The sequence below is a fragment of the Otolemur garnettii genome, unplaced genomic scaffold (genome assembly GCF_000181295.1).
Source record: "Otolemur garnettii isolate 467f Iridium unplaced genomic scaffold, OtoGar3 scaffold00207, whole genome shotgun sequence".
Taxonomy (NCBI): domain Eukaryota; kingdom Metazoa; phylum Chordata; class Mammalia; order Primates; family Galagidae; genus Otolemur; species Otolemur garnettii.
This window is the reverse complement of record NW_003852602.1, coordinates 2,130,931-2,145,831: the sequence shown is the minus strand read 5'-3', so window position 1 is coordinate 2,145,831 and position 14,901 is coordinate 2,130,931.

Here is a 14,901-nt window from a genome sequence, read left to right as displayed (position 1 = left end):
TGCTCTGATTATTGAATAAGCACTCCAGGGGATTCCTTTCAGGGAGAGAGTTTGAGAAACACTGACATAAAGAAACATGATGCCATGAACTGATGAGAAACTGGGAAGAACAACATACCCGGTACCATTTTAAACAGGTTTGGTTAAGATGACATCAGTAAATCTATGGAGAGGTGTCTGGAATATACATCATAGTGCATATTTGGAACTTGGGAAAATGTTCAGAGCTAGAAATGTGATTTCAAAGTTATCCAAATTAAGTTAAATGTTGAGGTTGCAATGCATAACTAGAGGTTTATAAGGAAAAGAATGTATATACCAATATATACAATGTGTGCAATTAAATCTCAGGAAGAAGAATGGGAATCAAAGAGAAAGAATTAAAATAGCATTGGTAAAAAAACTAGCATGCAATATTACAGAAGGGAAAAATGAAAGAGACCTTTAAAATAAATACAGCAGCTAATAGTGTTAACAATACAACAGATAGGTTAAATAATGAAAGTTAAATACTGGATTGAGGTAACTGGGCCAGGCAATCGGAATATGATTTGGGATCCTGGAGAGGGCAGACTGTGGTGAAAACTTAATCCTTCTGAGTTCGAGGGATTGTGTTTATAAGAAACAAAGACAGGAGACGTGATAACTTTTGAGGGAAGTTGGGCTGCCAATAGAATGTTTTGGAAGGTATCACAAAATAGAAGTATGTTCAAGTAAAATTGTTTTGGTACCTTTTTTTCATTTTGTTATTTCATGTAGAAAATGCTGTGATGTGGCAATCATACTCTTTTCAAGGATGGATTTTGGTCCCCCACTGCTGGGGTTGCTCCCAGCAGTCCACATTCCGCTATTCGCCGTTGACAAAGTTACCTTGGCTGAAGAGAATGAGCTGGCCCAAGGTCATGCTCCCATCCACTGTCAGCCCATACTCAGTGGATGGTCAACATGTGGGAATAACTGCACAGGCATCCTCAGCCCAGTTCAGGAAAAACTCCAAAGAGCCACTTGGACTTTAAGGCTGCCATTAAGACAGTTGAGGAGAGTAATCCTGACTGAAGTCATGCCTCTGCCCCGGGTAGCCTGCACCCAGTGACCAGAAAACACACACATTATAGCCCCATTCACTTCACCCAGAACTGGGACAGTTCAGAGAACTGTCCTGCTATGGAACTCCTTGTGATGTTGTCTGAAGGAGTCCTTGAGATTGCATCATGGTCTAATTCTTCCCTTTGCTTAATTCTGCATCTCTGCTTCTCTCACAAGTGCTAAACCGCAGACCACTCCCTAGTACACCTCCTGCATGCTGATCTTTGTCTCAGAGTCTACTTCATGCAGCACCCAACATGAGGCAATGGGACCTTATTAGGCTGAAACGGAAGATGCGAAACTATGTCAAATGACATCTAAAATTCAGTTACTACCTTAGAATTGAAAACAACGTAACCTAAACATTTGTATCCTCATATTAATGTGAAAAAAAAATTCAATGACTTTAAATGTGAATAACCTAAGGTGAATTCAGCATAACCTCAGGAATGAAGAAGATATCTTGTGTTTTATGTTTTCCTCCTAGAGACATGTAAGAGATCTGAACAGAAACATTCTCTTATTTCAATCTTCACATTTGGTATTAAAAGAGGAAACATTACTAAAGGAGATAAAGATTATAACAGTAATTTTGTCCTCACATTTTATTTATGTTTTATATTTTCTAGCAAATTATTTAATCCTTATAGTATTTCTGTAAGGCATAGCCCACAACCTGCTGTCTGTACCACATCTCAGAAGGCTGGAAACATCTAGTTTGTTGTTTATCAAGCACATTCTTAGAAATCTCCATTGTACCTAAACACACAAAAGGAGGTCATTGACTACAGAATGAAAGAACAAATGAAATGCAAAAGATAAATACATGCACCACTAATACCTCAAACATATCTTTTGTATTTAGATATGAACATTTTCTTCACAAACTTATAAACTTGATCTTCTGTAGTTTCTTCTTCATGAGGAATGCCACCCTCTTTCCAGAAGTTACCCGAGCTTATCCCTTTTACTTAAACTTCTTTGCTCACCACTTTTAAGGTGTAAATAACATATTTTGAGTCCACTTTTAAGTGCTTCTAAGTATTTTCATTGTTTTTAAGAGCACGTTTATATTCTCTATGAAACACTTTTGTATCCTCTCTCTGGCCTCACCCAGGCCCATTTCTAACTACTAATGAGAGGGCAGCATGTCACACACCAATAATAGAAAACAAACTATATGTCATCGAAACCCATACTTGAAACAAAAGATGTTTTTATTACAGCATATATTTATTTATTATTTTTGCATTTTTAAAAGATCATTTTCATTGAAATACAAATAATGAATCATTGTGTTTATCTGGTGGAGTTGGTGGGGACTTGCCTCACTATATTGGAGGTGGGTAAACCAGTTAGAATAAAGCTGCAGTAATTCAGCTGAGAAATAGGGGCAGACAATACCAGGAAATCATCAATACGAACTGAAAACAGCTGGTAAGTTCAAAAAGTATCTGTTGGGCAGACAATAAAATCCAAAGCAGATCAGCAAGGAGAAGACCAGTAGGTTACTCTTCCAAATTAGAAAATCTATCAAAATCTGAGACTGATTTTTAAAAAGAACTGTATTGTCTTTTTAAGACCGTAAGAGTTAAGTTAGTTCGAATTCAGAGAGGATGCCCTCCAGAAACAGAATCCAAAAACCTGAGGCGGGTGGGGGGGGTGGGAGAGAGCTGTGACATTGAGCACTGGGTGAAAGTTAAAGAAGAAAAATGCTCGCGATTAAATAACTTTTCTGGTGGCCAGCACAGTGGGTCACACCTCTAATCCTAGCACTCTGGGAGGCCACAATGGGTAGATTGTTAGAGCTCAGGAGTTTGTGATCAGCCTGAGCAAGAACAGGATCCCATCTCTTACAGTATATATTTATTAAGTGTTTACTAACTGCCATGCATTGGGTCAGTATTTTTTTATCAGTTTTCTCATATCATATTCACAGTTCTATTATTATGAGTGTTTTATAAATAAGGTCAATAAGACTAAAAGAATTAAAGTAAGTTGTCAAGTCAACACCAGAGTCCATAACTATTCACTCTTACCTCCAGAATGATCCAGTATACATCATCTTCTTTTTCAACCCCCCCAATCTCTTTCTTTCACAAAAACTCATCTCATTTGGCAATTCCTCTATGAAGCTGGTCTGAAGTCTCCAAGGAAAATGTCAATCCTCATTTTTCCATATTCCATGTATGTCTGTGTACATCTGTTTAAGTAATTACATTTCATTGCCTATGTGCTTATCTACCCAGTAAGCAGATAAACATTAAGTAGGCTTCATAGAGGCCTACCTAGATCCAAGGTTTCTTTAAAAATAAAGTAATATAAAATAAAATAAAATGTTTATCTGAATGCCCAGTATGAGATATGCTTTCCACAAATTTGATCAAAACCATGAGCATTTAGGAGGTCCACTTTCTATGATCTAATGACCTAGTGAACCCTTTTCAAATAATTTATTTCTGCATGACTTTACTCTATATCGGTAATGCCAAAGATATTCTTTTAATCATTCAACATTCAAAAACACTCTGCAATAAAGTTGTGTTGATTGGAATTGATTTCCTTAGACTTGCAATCTTTAAGAATGTCTTGAAGAACTCTCTTGTCTTCTTATCATCTCACCTGTGAATAAACTAGATATTTGAGGGGAGAATTTCATTAAAGAGAGTCACATGGGCCTGGAAATTTCGTTTTGAAATAGCACTAATTAAATTGCCTTAATCCTACTGAAGCTTTCAGCTGTGCAGTGCAGCTATTTCACATGAAGTTTATAAGCCTGCTATTTAAATGTCATGCTTCTTTATTATGATTTATTTATATCTAATTTATTAGCTGGATGCATCTTTGTAGCCTCAGGGTACAAGTATCTTTAAGTTTAATTAAGAAACCCATTCTGAGTATTATCATTCCCAGCCAAACATGGAAAACAAGAACATAAACACAGAAAATACACACACAAGCAGACACACCCTCAAAAGAGACAACCTACTACCAAGTTAGCAAACTCATAGAAACCAGAAAAAGCACAAGGCATGAAGCATATAAATAGTAGACTAAAACTTTAACTTTTTAAAATTTATTTTAAATTATAAAGCAGAAGTGCATAAAAGAGTGACTTCACTGTGTAATGTGATATATTCATATGCAGATTTTTCTGTAAGCCATACTGGAATCTCCACAGTAACAAAAACCAAAATTCTTCTTCTGACTCTCCCTAAAATTGATTTCCTTACATAGTAATCAGGTCTGGCATTAAGCCAAATCCTCCTGTTTGAACTTCGGAAAGAGAAAAGTAATCCTGAAATTGAAAAGGTCTTCTTTCATACATGAATGTATAAAGCAAAATTAAATTACTAATATTATGTGATCATTTATCAAGGTCATGGTGGGTGGTTAAGACAGACCCATTTCTTAATATGTGTAAGATGCCCAATTGAGGTTTTATTGAAAACAACAATAACAATCACACGTCATCATTATTATCATCACTATCACCATTGTCCTTATCAGCTCCCTTGATTTGTATCACATGTTGAAGTTTTAAAAAACTTAAATGTATATTATTTCTCTTGGTAATAAGAACATTTATATGCTTTAATGTATTTTAAAGTATGAGATACAGAATAGTGTATATATAGTTCTGGTTTATAAGCTACATTTAATACATAGGATAAAGTTAAAAACACTTTCGTCTTTTAAAAGTTGCCCTTTACTCCTGTTTGCCAGTCTTTCATTTAAGTTATTATTTTGTACTGGCAATATGCTAAGTTTTATTCAAAGAGCTTTATAGTCTAAATGTGAGATGAGCACAGATTGATCTTACAGTTGTCACAATTTTTTTTTACTTCATCAATCCATATTTACTTTATTGAGCAATTTCTATTTTTGATTTTATGCCAAATCTGACCTCCATTCCTTCCTTTCTCTGGAGCAGTGGAGGTGAAATGGAATATACGTTGAAACAAGTATTTTTACATTTCATTCATAGTCAATCTTCTCCACTTTTCTTTATATATCAGACATGATAACAACAAAGTGCCGATAGACTAAAAAAATAAAAAAGGGCATCTGCTTCATGTGTTTTCCATCATGAGGCCATTTGAAGTGTGAGATTGTTTTTCTGAGAGATCAACACTTTAAAGGTCTTTCCAGATCACGTGGCGGTAAAACACTGCTACACAGCTCATCCCAGTCAGGATAAAGTGTCAGCTATGAAATATTGTGATTTATGTGTATATTCAACATTTGTTTTTAGAGCCAAACTGACTTCTTTCTTAATTTGTTGTGACCAAAATGATTTCTACTTAATTCTCTGTAATTATCAGCCCTTAATTCTATCTAATAACATGGTTATGCACAAAGCATTTGCCTCACTTTGTTTTTCTGCAAAAATCCTCATCAATGCCCTTAATTACCTCCTGACATCACTATGTTGTGGTTGTGGACTTTCATACGTTACTGTGTACAGCATGGCTCATAAACTCTAATGAGAATAAGTTCATTAAATTAATCCCAATAATTAACAAACTTGCTGCCTGCTTTTCAGATGTCTAATTTGTGACACAAACTCAGCAAATGTTTTCAACTGTGGAAGCATAAATGAATCCAAAAATCCTTTTTGAGAGAAGAATAAATTTGTCTTTATTAGAATTTTTCATCAGCTATACCATCCATTGGTAACATATCTTAAGAATTAGATTTGGCAGTAGTGACAATAAATGTAAAATAATGTAAGATAAGATGTTGACCAAATAAGAGAGAGTTCCTGACGGCAATCCTCATGAAATGTTCTTAAAAGAAAAGAAGCTATTTTTTTCATACCCTAGTAATTCCATTTTTATGTGAAAAAACTTAACCCTGTCCATTGCCAACTACCACTAATTCCCTAAATTACTGATTAAGATAGTTTTCTAAAATTTTCCATTTACCTAAGACATTTGTTAATTTGACCAAACGATATACCAAAAACTATGAGTAGTATGTTCTGCAAATACATTCACTCCTCGAAAGTTAAATTCACCTAGTAATTAACTCTAAAATCATTTGATATGTTATGTCCAAACCCTACTCCAACCTAAAGCCCAGGTGAAAGGGTAGAATAAAATTTAGCCTTTTCCCTTCCCCTCTCTTGTGACTTATTTTATCTTGCTGCAATGTAGAACAGATTCTGGCACACAGGAGGTGTTCAACCAAATTGGCTGGGTAAATTAGAAGGTATATCAAAAATAAATCAATAATTCTTATAAAACATGAATTCATTCTAAATACTATACTCATTTTTAATAGGTTATTTTTTTCCTTTAAATTCTTTATAAACCTCATTTGTTTTACCATTCTCTAGCAATATGTTATCTAAATATTTACTAAATTGAAAGTGGTTGGCTTCTCCTCAAGAGCCCTGCTCTGGCCCACTATTCTTTTAGGTCATAGGTGTATTTTTGTTTGTTGGCAGCTTTTTTTCTGGAGCCTTCTCTTTCTATCTTGCCTTATTGTTGTTGCTATCTTTCCTTTTTTACTTAGCAAGGATGTGTAGCATACTGCTTATGGACATCAGAGTGAAGCTTTGACTCAATGAAGAGCCCTATGATAAAATTAATAAGAATTATCAAACCATAGTGAGAAATGGATAGTTTAATGACAATGTCGTATCTATTTTAATGCCCTTTTAAAAATAAAGTTATTGCTTTTATTTACTTATTTGCATTTTGAAGTCTGCATGATTATTAGGAATTTGAAATTGCCCCCAAGATGTTTATCTGTGTTTTTGCTGATAGAATTTTTATAAAATTTAGTACAGGGTAGTGTTTAAGTATATGGTTTTTCCTGTCAACCAGATCTGAGTTTTAATCCAGGCTCCTACATCTGAGCTGTGTGAATTGTGCTTAACTTTCAGCATCTCAGATTTTGTAGCAATAAATTGCAAATACTCCCTCACAGGGGAGTTTGGAAGTTAGGATCATGAAAAGTGTTCAGTGAACTGTAGTTATCTTTAATATGAGAGTCTTTAACAATGAATCATGGAATAATGAGGATGAGAAATGAGTTGTGAAGATGCTATAATCCCATGATTCGCCCATCTTTGAAGAGCGGAAGGAAGGGGCACAAAGAGCCAAATACAAATCATGATGCCTAAATCTCAGTGTCACAGAGCACCCTCCTATGACACACATGGTATTAAGATACAATATTGACCAAAGTAGAAACTTGTTGCAATAAAAGATTTAAGAGGTGTGATATTTTTTAAAAGCAAAACTAATTCAGGAAATAGGAAAGGACATAGTAGAGCTAAATCAAGCATGGTCTTTGAGATCCTCATGACCAGGGTTAATATTCCACATTTTCACTTCAAAGTATATGACCTAAGGCAAATTATCTGACATCTCAAAGCCCCAGATGTTGCTTCTCGAGTATAAGAATACAATATACCTATTCTACTGAAGTATTTGAAAGTAGCAACAAACTTAGGGGAAACTCTTATTTGATAAACTAGATCATAGTTTATTTCTAAGTAAAACTTAAATGATTTAAATCACAATTATCAAAGTTCTGAAAACCATAAATTGTGAAAAAAATGTTTTCGAATATCTTATCTCATTTTATTCTCAAAAATTCTTTAGTATAATGGTTCAACTGAGGGAAGATTTGCTCCTTTGGCTCTGTCTACAGAGATTCTGGGCTGTCATACTGATGGTGCTACTGGCATCTAGTGAGTAAAGGCCAGAGACTCTGTTATACATCCTGTAGTGAACAGGACAGCCTCACACAACAAAGAATTATTGAGCCCAAAATGTCAATAGTTGATATTCTGAGGTTGAGGAACCTGGTCTAGGAGAACAAGAACTTTCTGAATACTGTCCTGTTTCCAATAAAATACATTGAAATGTCTTTTGCACCAAATTATCAGTGAAACATAGACAGTACTTATTTATTTGGGTCACCTCTCTGAAATAATTTCATCATTTATGTGGGAATATTTGATAGGCTACAATATGTCTATGATAAAAAACTTTATGTGTCACCTTGATTAGATCTGGAGTGCCCAGATTGAATGTTATTTATGGGTATTGCTGTGAGGATATTTTTGGATGACATTGGTATTTGAATTGGTGGATGATATTAGTATTTGAATTGGTGGACTCTAAAGTAGACTGCCCTTGCAAATGTGGGTGGGTCTCATTCAATCTATTTTAAATCCTGAATAGAATAAAAAGAGAAAGGGAGAATTCACCTTTTTTCTCCCTGTCTCTTAGCTGGAATTCTGGCCTTTCTTGTTCTCATACTGGGATTTATACCATTGGCTCTCTGATTCTCAGGTCTTCAGTCTCAGACTGAAATTATATCATCAGTCAGCTTCCCAGGATTTCATGGGACTGCTCAATCTTCATAATCACATGAGCCATTTCCTTATAAGACACACTATTATTACCATATAAACAAAGAGTGCCAAAATAATGTATACATATTTTAACAGAGGAAAACACTATATGAACATTGTAATACCCAAGTCATCTTTGACTTCTGCAATTATGGGAGATACAAGATACAGTATACAAGTTAACAAATTTTATTAGTATATATTGAGTATACAACATTAATACAGTTTTTTTCCTTTCTCAAAACTTGTATACATTGTTTGGCACCATCTGTAAAGTATGGTAACCAATTTTGTGTGTGTGTATTTATATATGATAATAATGTTTTCTCTGGAGAACCTTGACAAATACAATATCCATGAACTTGTAACTAATATAGTAGCAATGATTTAAAGTTTAATCTAATTCCATCATTATAGAATTTTCATAATAGAGACCTACTGTGTATCCTTCTAAATATTAATTTTGAAAATAAAATTTATTGGGGGCAGCACTTGTGGCTCAGTGAGTAGGGTGCTGGCCCCATATATCGCAGGTGGTGGGTTCAAACCTGGCCCAGCCAAACTGCAACAAAAAATAGCTGGACGTTGTGGCAGATGCCTGTAGTCCAGCTACTGGGGATGTTGAGGCAAGAGAATTACCTAAGCTCAAGAGCTAGAGGTTGCTGTGAGCTGTGACGCCATGGCATTCTACCGAGGGCAACAAAGTGAGACTCTGTCTCTAAAAAAAAAGAAAAAGAAAAAATAAAATAAAATGAAATTTATTGTGTATGTACTAAGTTTCAGAAACTACTTTATATACATATGTTAATTTCAGCACCTATGTTTAAGCATTTCATAAGCAAATAAGAGGATAAAGGGCTAGAGATGAAAATAATTTTAGACCTATGATATGGAAAAGACTGTTTTGTGAGTATCCTAAACCTTCCAGGATTCCTCCACATGGAGTACCACTTCATGATGGATAATTCTCCCCCATGTCAGATTTAATGAGTATTTGTCCCTCTTGCATTTCTGTCCATCTGCTACCCCTACCCAAAGCATCTTTCTCTAACCTCTATGTCCATCAGAAAGTGGTTGCTAACTTGGACTGACACTGGAGTGCATATTTAACCCCTACCTAGCAGTGGTAAGTCCAGAGTTCACTAGGCTTGAAGATCCAACTTCTGAGGCTGTGTTGTGACACCTTTTAGTATCCTCTGTTATGTAACCTGCTGCTATCTCTCTGTAGGCTAAGTCTGTATGTCCAACTGTAGCACAAATAGTTGTCCGAAAATTAGCATACCTTCTCTTCCTTTCTCAATTTATTCAGTGGAGAAATGTTATAGAAACATGGCATACAGATAATTGTCATTTGTAAGAGTAATCATGTGTGTGTGGAGGGTGAGTGGATACTCCCCTTTGCTCTGGAAGGTTGGCTTGAAAGATAGACTTATCAAGTAAGGTAGATTAATAAGAGAAAGAAATGTATGCATTGTGTGAGCAGAATCACAAAGTGATTACCCAGTATCCCAGTGGTGTCCAGAAATTTATGTACTCTCATTTTATAGGGGAAGAGGAGATGGGAAATATAAATAATTTTGTTTGGGGGCAGTAAATGGTTACCAAGGAGGATGAACAGATTCTTGGGAGAATGACTAGATGGGGGGAAACAGATTGACATATAAAAGATTCTGTTTGCAAATTAACCTGAGAAACAGATATTACCTTTAAAATGATTTGGGCCAGGTCTGGTTGCATTCTTGATCTTCTTTCCAGCAATATAGAGAGATAACAGGGAGAGGAAGGAAAGGCAATTATTCTTTTTGATGGGTTCATCTGGTTTTGTGAAGGTAGAGAGGGAAAGTCTAAGGCCTATTGATCACTAAATAGGCCAATATTAGATAGTATTGATTTAGATAGTATTGATCTAAAATACTTTTTACACCAAGGAGTCATATGTTGGTGTGAAATTTCCTAAGCTCCTTCATTCCCCCTATCTGGAACTTCCCTAGAACTTCACATATTAAAAGCTGAGTCAGTGGATTTAGAGAGAGTCATCAGGTTTGTAGACAAATAACAAGAGATCTGAAAACAGGGACAAGAATGTTGATTAGAGTAAGAATGAAGAAGTAGAAAAGAACAGATCTAAGCACATTTCCCCACACCCCATTAAACCAGTCTCCCATTACTGGGAATAGTTTAGACCAATAGAATGGTTTCACTTCATTAATCTGATAGAGAATATTTATCTTGTCTTTTAAGAGGTGTAGATCATTCTCTACTTGCCTGAGCAGTTTATATAGAAACAGCATTTTCCACCAATAATCACATAAGCTTCTCCTTGTCAGGCTTTCAGGACATCCAAGAGACAGCAATTTTTAAATAGAACAGAAGCTAGGCTGTTGATTTCTAACTTAAGTTCACTCAATGCTTGTATAGTGATATTAAACTCTTGTTCTAGTAATTATTATAGAGCAATTCAAGCTGTTTTTTCAATCTCATAAGTTCCAAGTGTCAGGAAAAGAGTTCTAAGCATAAAAAATAAAACAAAACATCAACAACAAAAACCCTTATGATTGTGATATACAAGTGTTTTTGTTTTTGTTTTAATATAGTGTCACATTAGTACCATTTTATGAATGGAAGAGCCCAAGTTTGTAATTTGGCTGGCATTTATGGTGGAGTACCTGGTAACAGAGACTATCAGATAACCAAGTTCACAGCATCCTGACCATCAGGAGTGGGGGGACCACTGGTATGCTTTACTATCACACATGATGAAAAGACCAGCGTTATTTGCAGGTAGAGTCAGGTAATCTCGCAGCTTGGAGTTTTTGGTGCCTTTTCTTCCTTGGCACTTCCACATTTCTAGCTTTCCTGTGTCCCTGCCAGTCTGTGAGCATAGAACATGCTGCAAAATATTTGATATAAAAGTTTTTTGTCTGTTTCTGGCAGCTATAGGGCTTGGTTTTGTCACCTAACCAAGTCATTCCAGACTTTCGTTCTATCCGTACGCAATATTGAGTGTCAGACAACTTTATCAGGGGAGCAAATAAGCTCCTTCAATTTGCACAGGCAAATTGTGAGCCATCCATAACATCTGGTGATTTGACAAGCGTTGACATAATGAGAGTTAGTGTCAGCACCATCTATGATCTTTGTAAGAGGTGCAACAATGCCATCTGTGGAATCAAACTGTAAGGTCTTATTGCAATATTGTCCTAGTATGTCACCCAGAAAGATACAGCATCATCTGTGTTTTCAATGCGGAGGGAAAAAATTATTTCTGATGACTTTACCTGAGAAACAGATAGTTGCTGAGCTCCCACAGAGGTTTTTCTGTGTCCGGTTTACTTACCAACAGGAGAAGCAGCATGTTGTTTTTTCTCTGGTTGTAGATGCCACATCTTGCCGTACCTCCATCTTCTGCACTAGTTACACCAGGCACTCACATTGGCAGAAACAAAATGAGTTTTCATTCTTCTGAGTGATTTGGATGTTGGAATAACCAACATCTACACTGATTAGTTAATTTGTTACAAAAGGATGGTCAGTCTGTGCCTGACATGCTGGAAAAGCAGTAAAGGTTAGGAAGAGTAAGTCATAATTTGAAAGTTATAGTGGAAGATTAAAAGGGATAGGTTTAGGCTATTTTGAAGCAGCTTTCCTATGAGAAATCTTCAAAAGGTAAGGCTTCAAAGAATAAGTATTTAAAATGACTCCTTTTGTGGGACAGTGAAAACAGAAAAAGAAGTTTTTAGATGAAAATGGGGTTTCTTGATCCACAGGCTTGGGAAAAAGCTATCAGAGTTATCTACTTCATGAAGATCTATTCTTTCAGAGGCCTGGAAGCTGGCCCTGGAAATCCTTATTTTCCATCACCTGGACAGAGTGTCCTCCAATTGTCTCAGTGTAGTTTGGCATGGCTCATGTAATGCAGGAAGAGTTTTCTTTTATTTGGATGGTAGTACAGGTGATTGACATAAGGGCCTTTTCAGTAAGGTGACAGTGCACATCTTCTTCTGAAAACTTTGATGTACATGTGATCTCTTGCTCAGGAAAGATGGCAAGGCTTGTCAGTTGGGGGAGATCACACTCCTCTCACCTGTTGATAACATGCTCCAAGCACCTGTACATGGCTAGTTATGGTATCAAGTTGTTCACTTAAATACCCAGTGTTCAGTCAGCCCAGAAATAGAAGGTTTTGAGGTGTCAGTAAGCATGGGGTGTTTGAAAAATGTTTCAAAAGAAGTTCATCTCTGTCTCTTATTTGGAGTATTCTGGATTTGAATAGATCCAAAGGCAATAAGGCCATTAAAGGCCACCAAAGGTAGTAAGGCCATTTAAGTCCAGTGTCTTGAAGTACTTTTTCCTAGAGTCCTTTTTATGTCTGGATTTTTACATCCTGTTTTCCTGGGGAATGAGGATGGCATGGAGTGCGAAATTTTAGTAAGTAACACACATTCTTTGCAAGAAAGTGGTTTATTTCTGCTTTTCAATGAGTCTTCTGATCTGACTCAATCCATAAAGGGATATCAAAATGAGAAATAGTCCGAATTTCTTTACCATTATTGTAGTGTCAGCACACTTATTTGGATAGTATTCAGTCCAGCTACTAAACATGCAAATAAGAATCTGACAGTGCTAAAGCTATAGGTGAATCCATAAAATCAATCTGGAGTGCCACAAAGGCCACTGGGAGCTTCCTGGAGAGTTGGCTTCCTCCAGAGATTTGAGATTTGCCAATAGTGCCCTGGAATAGCGAATGGAAAAAAGATAGGGAGGGCCTTTTTTGGCTGCATATTTAGCAGCCCTGCCTGCCCTGTCATTTCCTGGGGATATAGCATCCATTTCCTTAGTGTGGGCTGGGCAATGAATAATAGCAATCTCAGAAGGAAGGTGAACAAGTTGTAATAGGGCAACAATTATAGGCCTATTTGCAAATAGAAATGTCAGCAGTGTTAAAAAACTATGAGATATCCAAATTGTGCCAACTGTGTGGTCATCTTTTCAATGTGATATCTGGAAGAAGAAAGAAAGGCAATTTTTTTTCCCTGGGTCCCTCTGCTTATGTGCAGATAAAAAAGTATTCCCTTTTAAGACCTGTTGATCTCTAAAGCCTTTAACTCATAATAGTCTTTATATAAAGGATCCATATTTGGGGGCAAAATTTCACATATCAAATGAGACATGATAGTGTCTAAGAATCGCCCCTCTTTTGTAAACCCAACTTTGTGAGAATATAAAGGAAGACACTATAAATTCCAAGGAGGCCAAGAACGGCAATAAATAGGTGACCACCAAGCTGAGATGAGCAAGTAATAAATAGATTCCAGGTAGATTGAGGGAAGGGCCTTCAAGGTAGAGGAAGTAGAGTAGCATTGTGTACACATGCACAAAACATAGAAAAGACAAAATACAAACAGATTATCAAGATATTCAAAAGTGTTAGCAAGACTGTCAGCCAGTTCCCAGAAAGATGGGATTGGAATTATAAGGGAAGAAAACCAGTTCTGAATGGACTCAGGAATTTGGCTTCATTCTGAAGGGGGAATTAGAGCAAAGATTTTTAAAAGGGAGTTTATGGAATACAATTGCATATTTGAAAAAAAAAATCTCAGAATTTAAGGGTTAAGAATTAGAGGAAGGTTAAGCCAAACCATTTATTGGAGATAGTAATGGGAAATAGGGAGGAAGAAAGAAAAACAAAAACAAATCAAAAACCTCTAAAGTTTTAACCTAAGATAGTTAACAGGAGGAAAGGGGGGAGAAATTTAAGATAAATATAGGATAAATAAATTTAAAATAATTGATTACTCCTTTTTACTTAGTTTACCTGAAGAGTTGGACTTGAACATTACTATTAAAAATATTTGATAATATCCATTGATATAATTGTCAAATCTCTAATATAAACTCTAACATTTTCCCCAACTTTCTCCCAACATCTTGTCTTTGTTTTAAATTATTAACAGACCTTGTTTGCAAACGTATTTGAGACCTACCAGGTCTTCTCTTTCACAGATGGTCAGTGACACTGGAAATGGCAAAAGAAAGGAGAAAATATGATGACATAGCTATCTTTTGACAAGAAGAACAACGTTAATTAAAGTCTTGCAGTTAAGCAGAATTAGTGGTTCACTACAAAAGGTTTGAGATACAAAAAAAAACCAAGAAACATAAAATCCCCATAGATGGAAACAAATGAAGCCCTCACAGCAATATCTATAAGCCGAGCAAATTGAAACTTGCATGGGTGAGTCAGGCCCTGTCAACTGTGTTTCTCGGAAGTGCAATAATGAACCATAACATGGTCTATCTCAAAACTTTCATAGTGACCACATATTAACAAAGATTCTCTGGCTCATTTGAAGAAGTTGGAGTTAATTCATGAGAAAAAGCGTAGCTACAGGCCAGATTCCATGGACAAAGAGAGAGACAGAATGCAGATTGTAGTTTAA